Below are 16,015 nucleotides of genomic sequence, written 5' to 3' on the forward strand. Positions count from 1 at the left end.
GGTTTTTGGCACCAGCCGTAGCCTGCTCAGTCATCTCGCCAGCAAGAAGAAACGCCAACACTAGGTTCCTTCTGCAGCAACGTTTATTGCCTCCTCAGTAGGGATAAAAGGGTCGAGCCAATAATCCGCACTGCTTATATACACCACAGTGCAGCGTGTCTGCCCATGATTGGCTGTTCGCTCATCACCCCACGTGACACCCCGGAATGGGCCGTGACATGGCGTCCTTTTCACTCTATGCACATGCACAAACAGTTCTCTATGCACATGCACAAACAGTTGTTTACTAGGAGTTGATAGCGGAAGTAGGCGCCATCTTGCCATGGTGAATGTCTCTCCAGCTCCACTGCTCCCCACAACCCTGCTTTTAACTGGATAAAGTTTTATGATGAAAGTTGTTGAAATTTAGGTATTTGCACATATTTGTTGATTTTTCTTATATTAGTGTTGGCTTTTCAGTTTGTTTCTTCATATAATATTTATTCTTGTGCTTTGATGATTTTTATATTGGTACTGTTTGATTCTTCTCTACTCTTTTTGTTTATCTACTTGTGGTCTGAATGAGAAATGGGCTCATGTGTTTTAACAGTAGGACTTCACCTGGTAGCTCTGTTTGGAAATGTTATGAATTGCTTAGGAGGTGAAACCTTGCTGGACAAAGAACATCATCAATGTATACACATATATATGCTTGTTGTTCCAGGAGGGTTTGCATAGGTGTCCATGTGCAAATGTGTGTATGTGTGTATATGAATGTTTGTATGTGTGTATTATGAGTCCTTTACAGAGGTCAGAGGAGAAAATGTGGAAATCTGTTTTCTCCTTACATCAACTTGGTCCAGGGGACTGAATGCATGTTGACAGTTAGGGTGATGAGTACCTTTACACACTGAAACATCTTGTCAGTCTACTTTGAGGATTTATAGAGTGGACCAGATTATTGTTCTCTCTCTGCTTACTGTGTGTGTATGCAATGTAATTGGCCAGTTTCATGCCACTGCAGGCATGCTTTTCCTGCCATAGTTGATTGCCTTTCTTTTGGAACTGCGAGTCAAAATAAACCTTTTCTCTTTTCTCTTGGTTTTGTCATGGTATCTTTTCCAAGTAACAGAAACAAAAACAAGATACTGCTGTTCTAATAGAACTCATACTTTTGAATTCTGTCATCATGGAGACCACTTTTTTATTGTTTTGCATTTCTGAATGTGTGACTACACTATGCATATCCACCACTACCCACAGAGCTCCCAGAGATTAAACTATCAACCAATGGAGTGACCCATGGCTCCAGCAGCATATGTAGCAGAGGATGGCCTTGTTGGACATCAATGGGAGGAGAGACCCTTGTGCCTGGGAAAGCTTGATGCCCCAGTGTAGAGGAATGCCAGGGTGGGCAGAAAGGAGTGGGTGGGTGGATGGAAGAGCACCCATATAGAAGCAGGGGAAGGTTTCATTGAATGGGGGGTTCTGGAGGAGAAATCAGAAAAGAAGATAACATTTGAAATGTAAATAAATAAAATATCCAATAAAAACCTGACAAGAGAAAAAATAATCAATTTAGTACTCTAGAATATTATTTGTTTTGTTTATCATTGAATGATTTTATTTCCCCCTTTTCCCTTAAGTGTACCCTTGCTGAGTATAATAATCTTGTTTGGCAATTATTTTCTTTCTGGATATGAAATTTGTTGGTCCATATTCTACTGGCTTATAGATTTTCTTTTAAGAAAATCTGCTGTTAATCTAATGTGATTTTCCTCTAATGATTTTGGAGTTTTCTTTTGAATATCTTATAATTCATTCATTGTCTTGTACTTGTAACAGTTTGAATATAGTATGTTGTGATGAAGAAGATTTTTTTCTGGCCATGTTTTTTTATTTTTTTTTTTTCAGTTCTATCAGTGATGTATACATTGATGTCCATATCTTTTCCAAATTTAGGTTATTTCTCTGATCATATTTTATTGAATTGATCCTCTATGTATTTGAATCTCATTTAGTTCCTTACTAATAAGCAGATTATATAGATATTTGATCACTAGATCTAAATGATCTAGAATTGGGGGAATTGAGAATATGGAAAAATAGAGTCTAGAAGAACATAGTTAAAAAGAAACATCAGGCTACCAGAAAGTTCTCCCTGGTTTGTTAATGTTTTGTTAACCCCTTTATCCATCCTCATTATTACTAACTTAACATGTCCATGGGCCAACCTAATCTGAGAAATTACTAGTTAGGTTTTTGTGGTCCACAAACTATGGGTGCTTCACTTTAAAATCATATTTGATACAGGGTATAGTGATATACTCCTTTAATGCCAGCACTTGAGAGACAGACACAGGCAAGTCTCTGACTTTAGTTCAGCCTGATATGTGAATGCCATGACAGGACATGCCATAGAAACCCTGCCTTGAAAAACCAAACATATTTATTGACACATGGAAATAACATAAACATTCAGGGTCCATGAATACAATTTTATTTGAATATATCCAGGCTTTTTGACTTAGTCAAGTTTTCATTAAGATGAAGCACATGAAAAAACGAGTTGGGGAGGAAAGAGTTTATTCCAGATCTTAGTCCATCACTGGAAGAAGTCAGGGAAGGAACACTAGCAGGGCTAGTACCAGGAGGTAGGAGGTGATGCAGGGGCCATGAAGGACTGTTGCTTACTGTCTGACTTCACCAAGCTTGCTCACCTTGCTTCCTTTTAAAACCCCGGACCACCAGCATGAGATGGCCACACATAACATGGGCTGGGCCCTCCCCTATTAATCATTAACTGAGAAAATGCCATAGAGCTGGATCTCATGAGGCATTTTCTCAACTGAGGCTCCTTCCTCTCTGATGCTATACTTCTGTCAAGTTGACACACAAAACCAGTCAGTACACTTTTTCAGCAGAAATTGAAAACAACTGGCAAAATTTATCTTTAAAAATGCAAAAAAGTCAACCAAATTATTTTCATGTAGCTAGTCTTCCAAAATAAAAGTATAATAATGACTTCCCAAGATACACCAAAGCTACAAGAATGTCTTGAGGAAAAACATGCCAGATATAGAGGAAACATGAGAGAAATCATATATTTTCATTTCTGGATAGAAAACAAAGCAAAGAGGGCCCTAGCTCCTCCGTCCTTCCTCCCCTGGGGGCTAGGTTCCCCACTCCCACAAAGGGAAGTAATACTGAGGAGTAGTTATACAGGGTGTGGGGCCAGGGCTGAGGCCAGAGATATAGGCTCCAGACTTCCACAGTCACTGAGGCTCCTTGAGTATCAATAAATAACCCAGGTCCAAAAAAACAAAAAACAAAACAAAACAAAAAACCAAAAATAAAACAACAAAAAAGCAAAGATAATGAATGATTAAGACTATAATTTAATAATGGATATACGAGTTTTTCCCAGAAACATGTTGCTTTCTTCTGTACTTATTTCTATATAAGAAAATATAAATGAGACAAATATTTTTGCAAACTATATTTGATTTCAACAAAGTTGGCTTTATGACATGTAATTTCAGCAAGAATAATGATTGAATGTACACATATAGGTATTTTTAGAACTTACTTCTCCCTTTGATTTTTTCAGTTGGGGAAAGTTCTGGGCTTGAACTCCCTCAATATACACTGGGGGTGACCTTGAACTTCTTGATCTTGTTTATAGCTTTGAGTATTATGTGAGTTAATCTTTATTGTCAGTACAGCTGGGTTTAGAATAATCTGGAAATTACATGTATGATTTACATATATGTATGTAAAATTGTATTGTGTAGTTACTGAGTGTTAATTTAGTCACCTAGTCTTTCTTCTCTCATTGTTTTTCATAGTGATGAAGGATAAAATATTGTACAAACTAGTTTAATCGAATTTTAGCTCCCTTGAATAAATAATTTCTGAGGTCAATGCTTGGAGATTTTGCTGTTGTCGTTCATATGATTCCTAAGAGGACATCTCTCCATAGTTTTGTTCTTGATTCTGTCTTGTTGGATAAGTGGACCTACATATTAGCTTTCATGTTGAATCTCTTCTCATTAACCTAATAGCACATATATTTGATGAACATAAATCAAAGTAGATAAAACCTATGGTTCTGAGCAGGCTCCCTGTAATGTCCAGAAACTGCAAAGCCAATGAACTGAAATGTATGGTCAGGCCCCTAGCACTCTCAGTGAGTTATGCCCAAAGTGTGCCCAGCCTATACGTCATGAGTAGAAACTACAAGTTTTATAAAGTTATATATATATATATATATATATATATATATATAAAAGCAAAGAAAGGAGCCCCAGCTGTCTTTGCATAAAGATGAGCTTTACTGATGAGGAATTGGGAGTATGATAAAATACAGTAGTCCTGTTATCCTTTCCAGGGCATTATCCCATCTGGAAACTGGAAAGAGTGCAGCTTAGTTCTTTCATAGAGCACCTTGGCAATCAAAACCATACCATGTTGAGTTAGAATTTAGAAAGGAGAATAGTGAGAATAGATAAGTTATTGTCTCCTCTTCAATTTCACGTTGTCATTTAAGCTACTGTCCTCAATACCAATCTAAAACATTAACTAGGAAACTCCAGAAATAAATTATTTATGATTTAAGTTGCACTTTTCTAAAAGCAACATGACATCTCAGGCTATCTCACTTCATGATTGACTATGATTCATCTCTTGGTCCAAAATAATGGCACTGTATATATTACCTACTTGCTAGTTATTTAGTAGTCATTTAAGCTGTCATATCAACTGTCTCATATTATCAGAGATCTTGTGTTGAACTGACATTTATGTTATTTAACAGTGACCTACAAAACTCAAGAGTAATGATAAGGAGGAGGCTCCACTAATGCAACCTAAAATGAGAGGTAAACCACATGATGATATTAGAAAGTATATAGATTACAATGGAAAAATTCAATCCTAGCTGAAAATTCAGGAATCCACTGGGAGTCTTGAAAAATATGCTCCATAAATAAAGGGGATCATTCTAGTGGTCTAGGTTCAAATAGACTGTCTTCATTGTCTATTATACTGTGGAGCCATTTTCAGAGGCTTTCAATAGTTTGCCCTTGCTCTCATGTGGTTTTACTAGTTTTGGTGAAATGTTCTATGTGATATTGATTGGGAATAATTCATAACTGAGTATTAGTTCCTGTTTACAAATGAGTCTACTATTTCTGAATCTCAGTAATCACAACTGTAAAATGAGAGTATTCATGTAATCAAAATCTTTTTCTCACTTAAAATGAAGCATTTTATTTGAATAATGGAATGAAATACCCAAGTTAAATAACTCAGCTTAAGTAACAAATAAAATGAAAGGAAAAAAATCACAGAAATAGTTTTGATTGATGTCAACACAATACAAGAATGACTAGCAATTTGTATTTTAAGTCACAGAAGGCAAACAATTTACCTATTGATTCATCTGACCAACTTCCTTTATCATTGGAGGTGTATTTGGAGTTACTCAATTGAAGAAAGAAAGCACAAGATCTTTGGGGCATTTTCTGGGGGATTTGTAGTTTTGTAGAATGCATTTACTCTTTCCTTCAACTTCAGCAGTCAGCAACTTTTTTTTTATTAATCATTTTGTTTATATTTCAAATGTTATCCCCCTTCCCGGTCTCCCCTCCATGAACCCCACCACCACATCCATCTCCACTTTGCCTCTAAGAAGGTGTCCCCCACTCACCCTTTCCTACCTTACCCGTCTAGCATCCTGCTTCTCTGGGGCATTAAGCCTCCACAGAACCAAGCGCTTCCCCGCCCACTGTTAAAAGATAAGGCACTCCTTTGCCACATATGTAGCAGGAAAACAGCCCATGTATACTAATTGGTTTGTGGTTTGGTCCCTGGGAGCTCTAAGGGGTCTGATTAGTTGATATTGTTGTTGTTGTTATGGGATTTCAAACCCCTTCAGCTCCTTCAGCCCTTCCTCTAGCTCTTCCATTGGGATCCCCTGGCTCAGTCCAATGATTGGCTGTGAATATCTGCATCTGTCCTAGTCAGGTGCTGGCAGAGACACTCAGAGGACAGCCATACCAAGCTCCTGTCTGCAAGCCCATCTTGGCATCAGTAATAGTGTCAGGGTTTGGTGTCTGTTGACAGGATGGATCTCATGGTGGGGTGGTCTCTGGATGGTCTTTCCTTCTGCTCCATTTTTGTACCTGTATTTCCTTTAGACAGTGACAATTCTGGGTTAAAGATATTGAGATGTGTGGGAAGCCCCAGCCCTCCACTGGGGACCTGTCTCCTACAACATTATTTTTCTTAAACTAAGTTTAATTTAATTTTATCCTCTTTGACAGTTCTTTTGCTTAAAAATATCCTCTTTCTGTTGCTATCAAATCCATGTGCAGCATATTTAGCAAGGTAAAGTTAATGAGGGCAAAACTTACCTGATTAAAACATGTGCCCAAAACTGGATAGCAGTGTTCCTTAAAATAATTCACAGTGCAAAATTGGGTCACATAATAGCATTGTATAAGAAAATTAATGTTTAAAAATTACTGTGTTTGGAATGTAAAAACATTAGCTATAATTGGCATTAGTCACACAACAATAGGAACCTATAAAATAGGTAATTTTAGTTATCAGGAAAACAATAAAATCCTGAAACTGTATAAAATATTTTATCTTGCATTGTTAGACAGGAATAACATCAGTTGGAATTGAATGTATTTCTATTGGAGCTTGACTTACTTGTAGGCTATTTAAATATGTTTTATAATTTATATTTGAAATAAGTAATTCTAAATTTTTCTTCAAAAGGGGACTTTCAGCTTCATCTCACACTTACAAAGAACTTGGAAGTCATTATTTTTTCCATATCATAAGGAAAGTAAGAAAGTATTATTGTTCAGCCTGTAGGGTTGAGATGAAAGGGACAGCTCAGATATCATAATTTGAAGAACTGATACAAGTGTTGGAGCCAATATCTTTTAACATGTCAAGAACTTTCTATAAATGAATGAAGCACTCCATCCATCAATAGAACATACTTTCTTCTTAAACTGTCATGCAATGCTCTCCAAGATAAAACAATATCAGACTATTGGTTGTACTTGAACATATTTAAAGAAGATACAGGGAAATTATTTTATTCAAATACAATGAAATTATCTAGAAAGCAGTAAGAGAAATGTAGCTGAAAATGCTCAAATATTTTTAAGTTGAATATACTTCTGCACCACACAGAAATCAAAAAGACAAATAAAAATAGACCCTTAAGTAAAGCCAACAATGTAATACAGTTTAAAGGCCTAAAAAATCAGCATTAACAGGAGAACATTAGATAATCTGTGGATACATCTTAGAAAAATGATCTAAAATGAATTTTCTGAACTTTTACCTTAGAAATATAAAGGAAGAATTTAAACCTCATTCAATAATAATAATAATAATAATAATAATAATAATAATAATAATAAACAAAAATCAAGTATCTTGAGGACTGGAAATGTATAGAGACAATTATTGAAATAATCATTTCTTTGGAAGTTCAATAAAACTAATAGACCTCCAACCAGATCAACGAAGAGAAAAATATACATGTTGAGGTAGACAGTGTGAATTTGTGTCTCTATTCTTTCTCATATACCTAAGGCATTCTTTTAATGGCTTTAATAAAAATCTGATGGCCAACTATCTGGGGAGAAAATTGAAAGCAGGACTTTCTGGGAGGGAGAAAAGAACTCTGGGAAGAAGATTGAGGAAGGCTTTTACCCAGGAGACATGATAGGAGACAGACCTGACTTCAGGCCTGAAAAGTATAGCTATCCATGTGGCTGATTAGGGACAAGTAGTAGGGTTAACTTAGAAGATGTAGTTGAGAGTCTGCCTAGGTAAGGCCTAAGCTTTGCCATAGGAAATAGTTTCTGTATGTTTATTTAGGGAACTAGCTGATTAAGGAATAACTAATGCTATATTAATATATGCAGAATGTTAATACTCATTTTCTAAATACAGAAGACTTGATTATCAATGACATAATCACTATCTTATGTATGTATGTGTGTGTATGCATGTATATATATATATATATATATATATATGTATATATTAATATCTTAAAGGTGACATATATCCATAAACTGATTACTTAAATAAAATAAACCAATTACTGAGAAACCCAAACTAAACTTCATATAAAAATGTTGAAAAGATCTACATCTATGTTTAAATGGAAATCGAAATAATCATTATCTAAAAAATAATCACCAAGGTTTTGTTTTTTTGTTTTTTTGTTTTTTGTTTTTTTGATTTCTCTGTATAGTCCAGGTTGGCCTCAAACTCAAAAATCTGCCTGCCTTTGCCTCCCAAGTGCTGGGATTAAACGCATGCACCACCACTGCCTGGCTAATCACCAAGTTTATATCCCTTCTTTGATAAATTTTATAAGATAGTTGAGAAATGATTTCCATAATATAGTACATAAAATAAAAACAGAAGTAATATTTAACTCAAACTATGAAATTATTATCTTTACACCAAAACCAAATGAATACCTTCTAAGAACTAGAGAATGCAGAACAATGTTTTCCACTCATACAGAATAAATAATCATCAAAACTTATTAGAAATGTAATTAAACTATGTGTGAAACTAATTTGATACTATGATCACATAGGCTACATACATTAAGTAGCAGAGTTGAATTACATCATTAATGTTTGTCTGGAGAAATTCTTTAGCCTTAAGTCCTCAAAAACATCCCAGTCTTAATCAGCATGACAAAACAAAGTTCCTATTGTTCTACTCTTCAGAAAAGGGGAACCTGAAGTAATTGATGTTAACCCACAATTTATTTTCCTGGGGTTCTGTTTTCCTCTCTCCATCTACAAGAAAATAATTATGAAAAGACTAGCACACCTTTTATACTTCATTTCTGCTTCTTTTGATCATTCTTCATGAAATCAACCTCTCTGTGCAGATCATGTAATACTGTTATGCCATGGTTTTTTTGGCTCTATAATTGCAAGATAAATCCAAATATTATTTCATAGTATTCATTCCTCTTTGTTTTCCTTATATTTCACATGTGGACATACTAATCAGAAAGGTAAGGTGTTTTCTCCTTTGGTGCCAGTAGGAGGGTCAAAACATCCTTTTGTGTCTCCATTCATTGCTACCTTTCAAGCTTTTCAGTTTTTATTCAGTCAAAATCTATGACATTCTCTATAAATGCCTCATGATGCTCTCTGTACATGTCTTTCTTGATACATGAGTAGATATATTTCCTACTCCAGTATGTGTTTTGAATGCTTTTAGTTACAAAGTTTGCACCTTGCTAAGCATCCTGTTATTTGCAAGATAGTTACAAAACCCAAACCAGCCTCAACATTTAGATAGCAATCAATGTGTGCACTCTGCCTTATTTGTAGATTATATAAAAATATTTCATAATAATAAATTAAATGGAAATCAATTTGGGAAAATTAAATATACCTTACAATTAAAATCTCTTCACAAACTAGGAAATAATGGATGAGGAACACCTATTAAATATAATAACAACACATTATAAGTGTGAGAAAATATATATTTTATCCTAAGTATTGGAACATGGCAAAAATATTTTCTCTAACTGTTGTTAATTAATGTCAAAATGGAATTCCTAGCTAATGCAGTATAATAAGAAAAGAAAAAGATGTGTAAGGACTGGGAAATGAGAAATATAGCTAGTCATAAATGATGCATATAAAGAATCAACAATAAAAGCATTTGAACTTAAGAAACAATACCACAGTTTTAAGGTTAATTTACAAAAGTAAATTGTTCTTCTATATTCCATTAATAAAGAATTAGAATTTTAATTTTTTAAAAAAATTGTTATTATTGCAAGCCACCTCACAATGAAATACTTATAAAAATTGAATGCAATGTCTATGGGCTTTACATACTGATAATGATAAAACATTACTACATTCTTTCAAAATCTCAGTATGTAAGAAGGTATTTTGTGTTCATATCATAATAAGGCAATAATGGTACATATCATTTACTCCAAATTTTATAGATTCAGTCATATCTTAATAGGCACTCCCGGATACTATTTTATAGCTATTGACAAACTGATAATAAAGTGTACAGAAAAAGAATAGCCAATATATCATTAAAGGACAAAGTTAAAGGATTCATGCTAACATGATTTAAGACTTATTAGAAGGCTACATTATGCAAGATGTAATGTTATTTTCAAAGGAATAGACATCAATGTAACAGGATTAGATACCCATGAATAGATAACCTAAAGAAAAACTAATATGATAAAACAAATGAAAGCGAAACAAAAACCAAAGTAACTATATGGAATAAATTAGGCTAGAGCAAGATGTCATCTATAAGCAAATAAATATGCATAGACAGACCTTATAAATTCCCCCTTAATATTAGCTTAGAATTTATCATAAAGTTAGCTGTAACATAAAAATCTTTATATTTTTTGAAGTAAAAGTAGGTTAAAATCTATGTTTGTTCCTACAATTTAAAGTTCAACACAAATATCACAATCCATAAATAAAAGGTTGAATGTTTTATTTAAGATCTTCTGCTGTGAAATCATGCTACCATGTAACGAGAGGGAAGGCTTAGTATGACACTGATCTGGTAACATATTTATATACAAAATATTCTTTAAAAAACAATAGTGATAAGAAGTCAACCAGCTAAAGTAGAAAATGGGAAAAAACCATAAAATATAGATTTACATGGTTTTGAAAGAGGATAGAAAGACAAAAGTAAATTATAGAAACGTAGGAGTAAGAGAGGAGAAAGAAGTAGCCTGATGGAAGCCAGCATAGAAGCAAGAATACCAGAGCAATTAACATTTGTTGTGAAGCTTGTAGAGATAGAGATGATACTCCTGTAGTTAGCAATATAATATTGTTAATATAGACATTTACTTTATCAGCTTGGAAACTGTTAGGTAACTTTTAAGAACCACTCAGAAATCCCATTGAGTTTCTCAGCCACTCTTTAAATATACTAGTTCAAACTCACCACAGTCCTACATATTACTGTTGTAAAGAAAATGAAGCATCTTTCTGTCTTAACCCTCATGCTTAAGTGTATATCAACATAATTTTGTTAAACTCCAATTCTACTTCAAACTGGCTAGTCCTGAAATTCTTTTCTATGTCACTAAAAGTTTGAAGAAAGTCTGCAGGCTGTTGTGGACAACAGAGTGAAATGGTACCTCTTATCTCTGTCTTCCATACCACATTACAGGCTGACATCCCAAAAACTCTGAAGGCTGTGGCAGGGGCATTTTGTGTTTCAAAAAACCTTTACAACTTTGGAGACCCTTTCTAAAACCAAGCTAAATCAAAACTGAAATGAGAAAGATATCGAAATAGTAAAAACATACTCAATAATTTTAATCATTTAGGACTTGGAAATTAAAGCACTAACATGCAATTACATATTTGTCAGAATTGTTAAAACTCCAAATACAATAACACCTACTAATAGTAAGGTTTTGGGATAATAGAAGACAGTCTTTATTGGTAGTGAGAAGATGCAGCTAATTCAAAAAGGATTGTGATGGGTTGTTTTCAGAACTGTGCATAGGTATACCACCTGATCCAGGAATCATATTCCTTGGAATTTATCGTTTGTCTTAAATTTTAAATTCTTAAAGTTATGCATGCAAGTGTTTGCAGTAATTCTACCTGCAATCATCCAAACTCACACTGAAAAAGGCTTTCAGTGGCTAAGTGAGCAACAAACTGCTTCATCAATACACTGGACTTCATTTCAGTAATAAAATCCAATGATTTTTATCAAGCCGAGAGTAAGCTCAGGTGAATCTTAAATGTATTTTGCTAAGTGAAAGAAACTGCTCTAAAAAGGCTGCATACTGTTTGAAGGCAATTTTATGACCTTCTAGAAAAGGCAAAACTATTGAGAGGGTAAACAAATCTCTAGTTGCAGGTGATTTGGAAGTGAAAATTGATTAGGTTTTTCACAAGGGATTTCTAAGGTAGGGAAATTATTTTGTTTAGTACTTCAAGGGTGAATACAAGATTTTAAGTATCTATGAAAACGAATAGATTTTTACAGCATAAATTCTAATGTTAATGTATGCATTCAAGGATTGAGTAAAGAAGGTGAATTACAGGCTTACTTAAAAACCCCACTTGAGGGAGTTTAAGCTACAAACTGCTGACTTAAGCAAATTTGGAAATGTATAGAATCTGGAGGCTAAAAGCAAAGAAACTGTACATCAAAAAGCCTAGTTAATAAATCAGTTTCCTACCACAAAATGTAAAATCAATTTTGATACTACAACCACATATAGCAGAATTGAATAATTAAGTAAATGGGAGATGGATAACAGAAGTCATGTTTTCAGTGTTGGACTAGAGACTTACAGATAAACATGAAAAGGATCTAAAATATTCCAAGTGGCAATGAATTATAGTTGAAGAATATACTTTACTAATAATATAGGTGGCTATATCTATAAATATTTATATTTATGTACATAAAATGTAATTTAATTAATATATACACACAAAGGTTTTTCTTTTCCTACAAAGCATATAAGTAAATACACTCCAATATGAATAGACATATACAAATGTTTGTTTCAAAACCTCTTCCCTAATAAAAGGAACAGGCTTCTTGGACAAATGTCTGATTTATAGGATTGTGGTAAATAATAATTAAGATGATTGTGAAATATGGTATACTTTCTAAAAGTACAAAACAAAATGAGTAAATGAGGGAAGGAAGGGAAGAGAAAGAGGAAAGAGAACAAAAAAGGAAGAAAGATGACAAGAGAAGAGGAGTAGAAGAAGAAAAAGACGTGAAAAGGAAGAGAGAAAGAAAAAGATTGTAATCAAGTCAAAAAGGATATAGAAGTAACTGACATAATTCAAAATAGCTTGAGGTCAAAGATTCTGAAACAAAATGGCATACATTTTTATTTTGCATCACAGTATAAAGTAAAAGCAAATATACTATATAAGTAAATCAGTGAAGAAAGAAATACATAAGGAGAAGAAGCAAAGCTACACTGAAGAATTGCAAATAATTTGTGTAGATACTGCACCCTTATGCACAGTGACTGACTTAGGAGAGAAAGCTGGGTGAAGATCCAGTGACAAAATCTGAGAAACAGTGTAAAGTCATGTGACAAACTTGGCATCACTACTGGATGGGGACTATGTTGGCTAGTTTGATGTCAATTTGACACATGCTAAAGACATTAGAGAGGAGGGAGACTCAATTTAGAACATACTTCAATGAGACTGAGTTTCAGGTAGACCTGTAGGTCATTTTCTTTCTTTATAATTTTTGTAACTTTTTATTGATTCTTTGCGAGTTTAACATCATGTACCCCAGTCCTGCTCATTTCCCTGTCCCCTCATACCCACCCTTCACTTGCAGTTTCCCCACAAGCAAAGGAAACATAGAAAAAGATCTCAAGGTGGAAGCTGTTAGTGTGGCAGTGTGTCCTCCAGTAGAACCCTCGGCCCACATATCTTCACTTGCAAATGGACATTGCAACTAATCCTTGGTCTACTTTGAGGTCTTTGGCTTCTGTGGCACCATCAATATTGGATCCTCACTAGGACTTCTCCCAGTTATTGGGTTGTTGCCCTGTATCATGGAGATTCTGCAGCTTTGGATCTCCAGTATTGGCTTTTCCATGCTGTCCAGTCATTTTCAGATGATATAAATTTGGGGGTGGGCCAACTCATAGCCTGTGATATGGGCCTGTGTGCTAGCTGAACTGGCCAGCATGCTGACTCTCCTTTATCAGCAGCACTAGGGTGAACTTTTCAGCGCTGCCTCAGCCAGGCCACAGAATGCTACCACTAGTAGGAGTCTGATTCCTGCTCTTATGTCTTCAGGGCCTGCTCCCCTGCACCCATGCCTCCAGAGCCATCTCTACTGTGCTTCCCAGTCAAGACACAGAGCTTACTTTCCCAAGTTCTGCAACTGATAAGCAGCTAGGCCAGCTCTCCTGCTCTTACACCTTTGGGACTGGCTCACTCAAGCCTTTACCATCAGGTTCAGCTCTACCATGTTCCTCAGCCAAGGTACAGGTCCCATTCTTCTGAGTGCTCTAGCCAGTGAGGGAGTACAGCTAGCTGTCCTGATCTCATTCCCTCTAGGTCAGATCTCCCAATTACAGCAGGTAGGGGAGAGGTTATCATCCTTGGACCCAGGCCAAGTCTTGAGAGATGAGGGACAGTACCATAGCTCTCCTGTATCCTGTTGCCCTAAGGGCCGCTCACCTGTACCCCCTCCAGGCTCTACTGTGCTGCCCAGGCTAAGTACAAGGCCCAGCTCTCCAGAATGCAGCAGCTGGTGAGAGGTAGGGCCAGCTCATGAGCTCTCATGACACTCTCTGAGATCAGCTCTCTGAACTGCTTAACTGATGCAGCTGGCAACAGATGAGGGGCAAGGGGGTTGAGGGCCTCATCCCCATACTCTCATCTTACAGCAAATGAGTAGAAGGGCTAGCACTACAGCACTCTCAACTTTTGGTGCCAACTCACCTCCCCCCAACCCTGACCCCTGAGAGTCAGCTCTGCTATGCTGTCCAGGAAAGGTACAGGGCCAGCTCACTTGAGTGTTGCATTTGGTAAGGGACATGCACTCATATCCCCTGTGGACAGCTTTTCCAACCTGGTGCAGTCTGCTATGCTGCATTCATGCCCTCTGAGATGTGCCATTCACCACCATGGACAGCTTCATTTTGCTGCCTGGGGTCAGTACAGGGCCAACTCTCCTGACTGCTCCTGCCCATGTGTGAAGCTTTCTAAACACCCCAGTCAGTGACAGGATGGGCCAGTTCTGCACAGCTTCTGGAAAATCATGTTATCACAGGCTGCTGGCTTGACCAAGTACATTCCCAAGTTCTTTAGTGGTAACGTAAACCTCAGACATCAGTACTAACCCCTGCCACTGAATACTCATGGACACTGACCTGGGCCTCAGTGGCAGCTCAAGCTGGGATCTCACTATGACTCCAAGTGGCAGGGCAGGGCACTCACAACAGGGCACTTCTTTCCATCCTCAGGTCTCCAGTTCCAGTTCTTCATAATGCTCAAACTGCTCCATTTCTCTCCCTCTCTAATAGGTACATCCATTGTAGTGGCTGTCTATATGGTCTGGAGACATGTCTGGTGAGCCACTGGGTGACATCCTTTGTCTGTATGATATGACAACAGGTGGGTGCCTAGGGCCCTCCTGTGCCATGTGCCAGAGAGCAGGTCCATGGGTGACATGGTGATTCACGGATCTCTGTCTGTGGTGGTAGGAGGGACTTTTTGCATCTACATCCCACCCCATGCTGTGGGGCAGAGCACAGGTCTGTGGGTGTCTTTCCCCACCCACACTTCATGCATGGGGAAACACTGGTCTCTTTCTGTCTTCCCCATTCTGTACTGCATTGTCTGGATTTGAGTTCATTTGATTATTTTGTGTCCTAGGCACAAAAGAGCTTTAGCCACCAAGCCAAGGATCAAGCTGAGATGATCAAAAGACTATCATCTGCATTGCCCCTGACTGATGATAAGAACACCACCAACAACAATATGTCTTTTAGCCAGTTGACAGGAGGCACTTAAGGCATGTCTTAGAGTTTCATAGCTGTGAAAAGACATTATGAGCATTGCAACTCTTAATTTTTTTTATTTTTTTTTATTTTGTTTACTTACATTTCAAATGTTATTCCCTTTCCCAGTTTCCTCTCTGAAAACCATCCATCCTACTTCCTCTCCCTTGCCTCCACAAGGAGGCTCCCCTACCCATCCATCTACTCCTGCCCTACTGCCCTAGCATTCCCCTATGCTAGACCATGCCAACTCCTATAAAAGAAAACATTCTATTGGGGATCCCTTACAAGTTGGGAGGTTCAGTCAAATATCATTATGGCAGGAAGCATGTCAGTATCTAGGCAGGCATGGCACTGGAGGAGCTGAGAGTTATACAACTGGAAGTACACTGGGATCCAGGCAGAAAGGATGAGGGTCTTTTTTTTTTTTTTATTTTAGATATT

This window comes from Mastomys coucha, chromosome X (assembly GCF_008632895.1).
Source record: "Mastomys coucha isolate ucsf_1 chromosome X, UCSF_Mcou_1, whole genome shotgun sequence".
Lineage (NCBI taxonomy): Eukaryota > Metazoa > Chordata > Mammalia > Rodentia > Muridae > Mastomys > Mastomys coucha.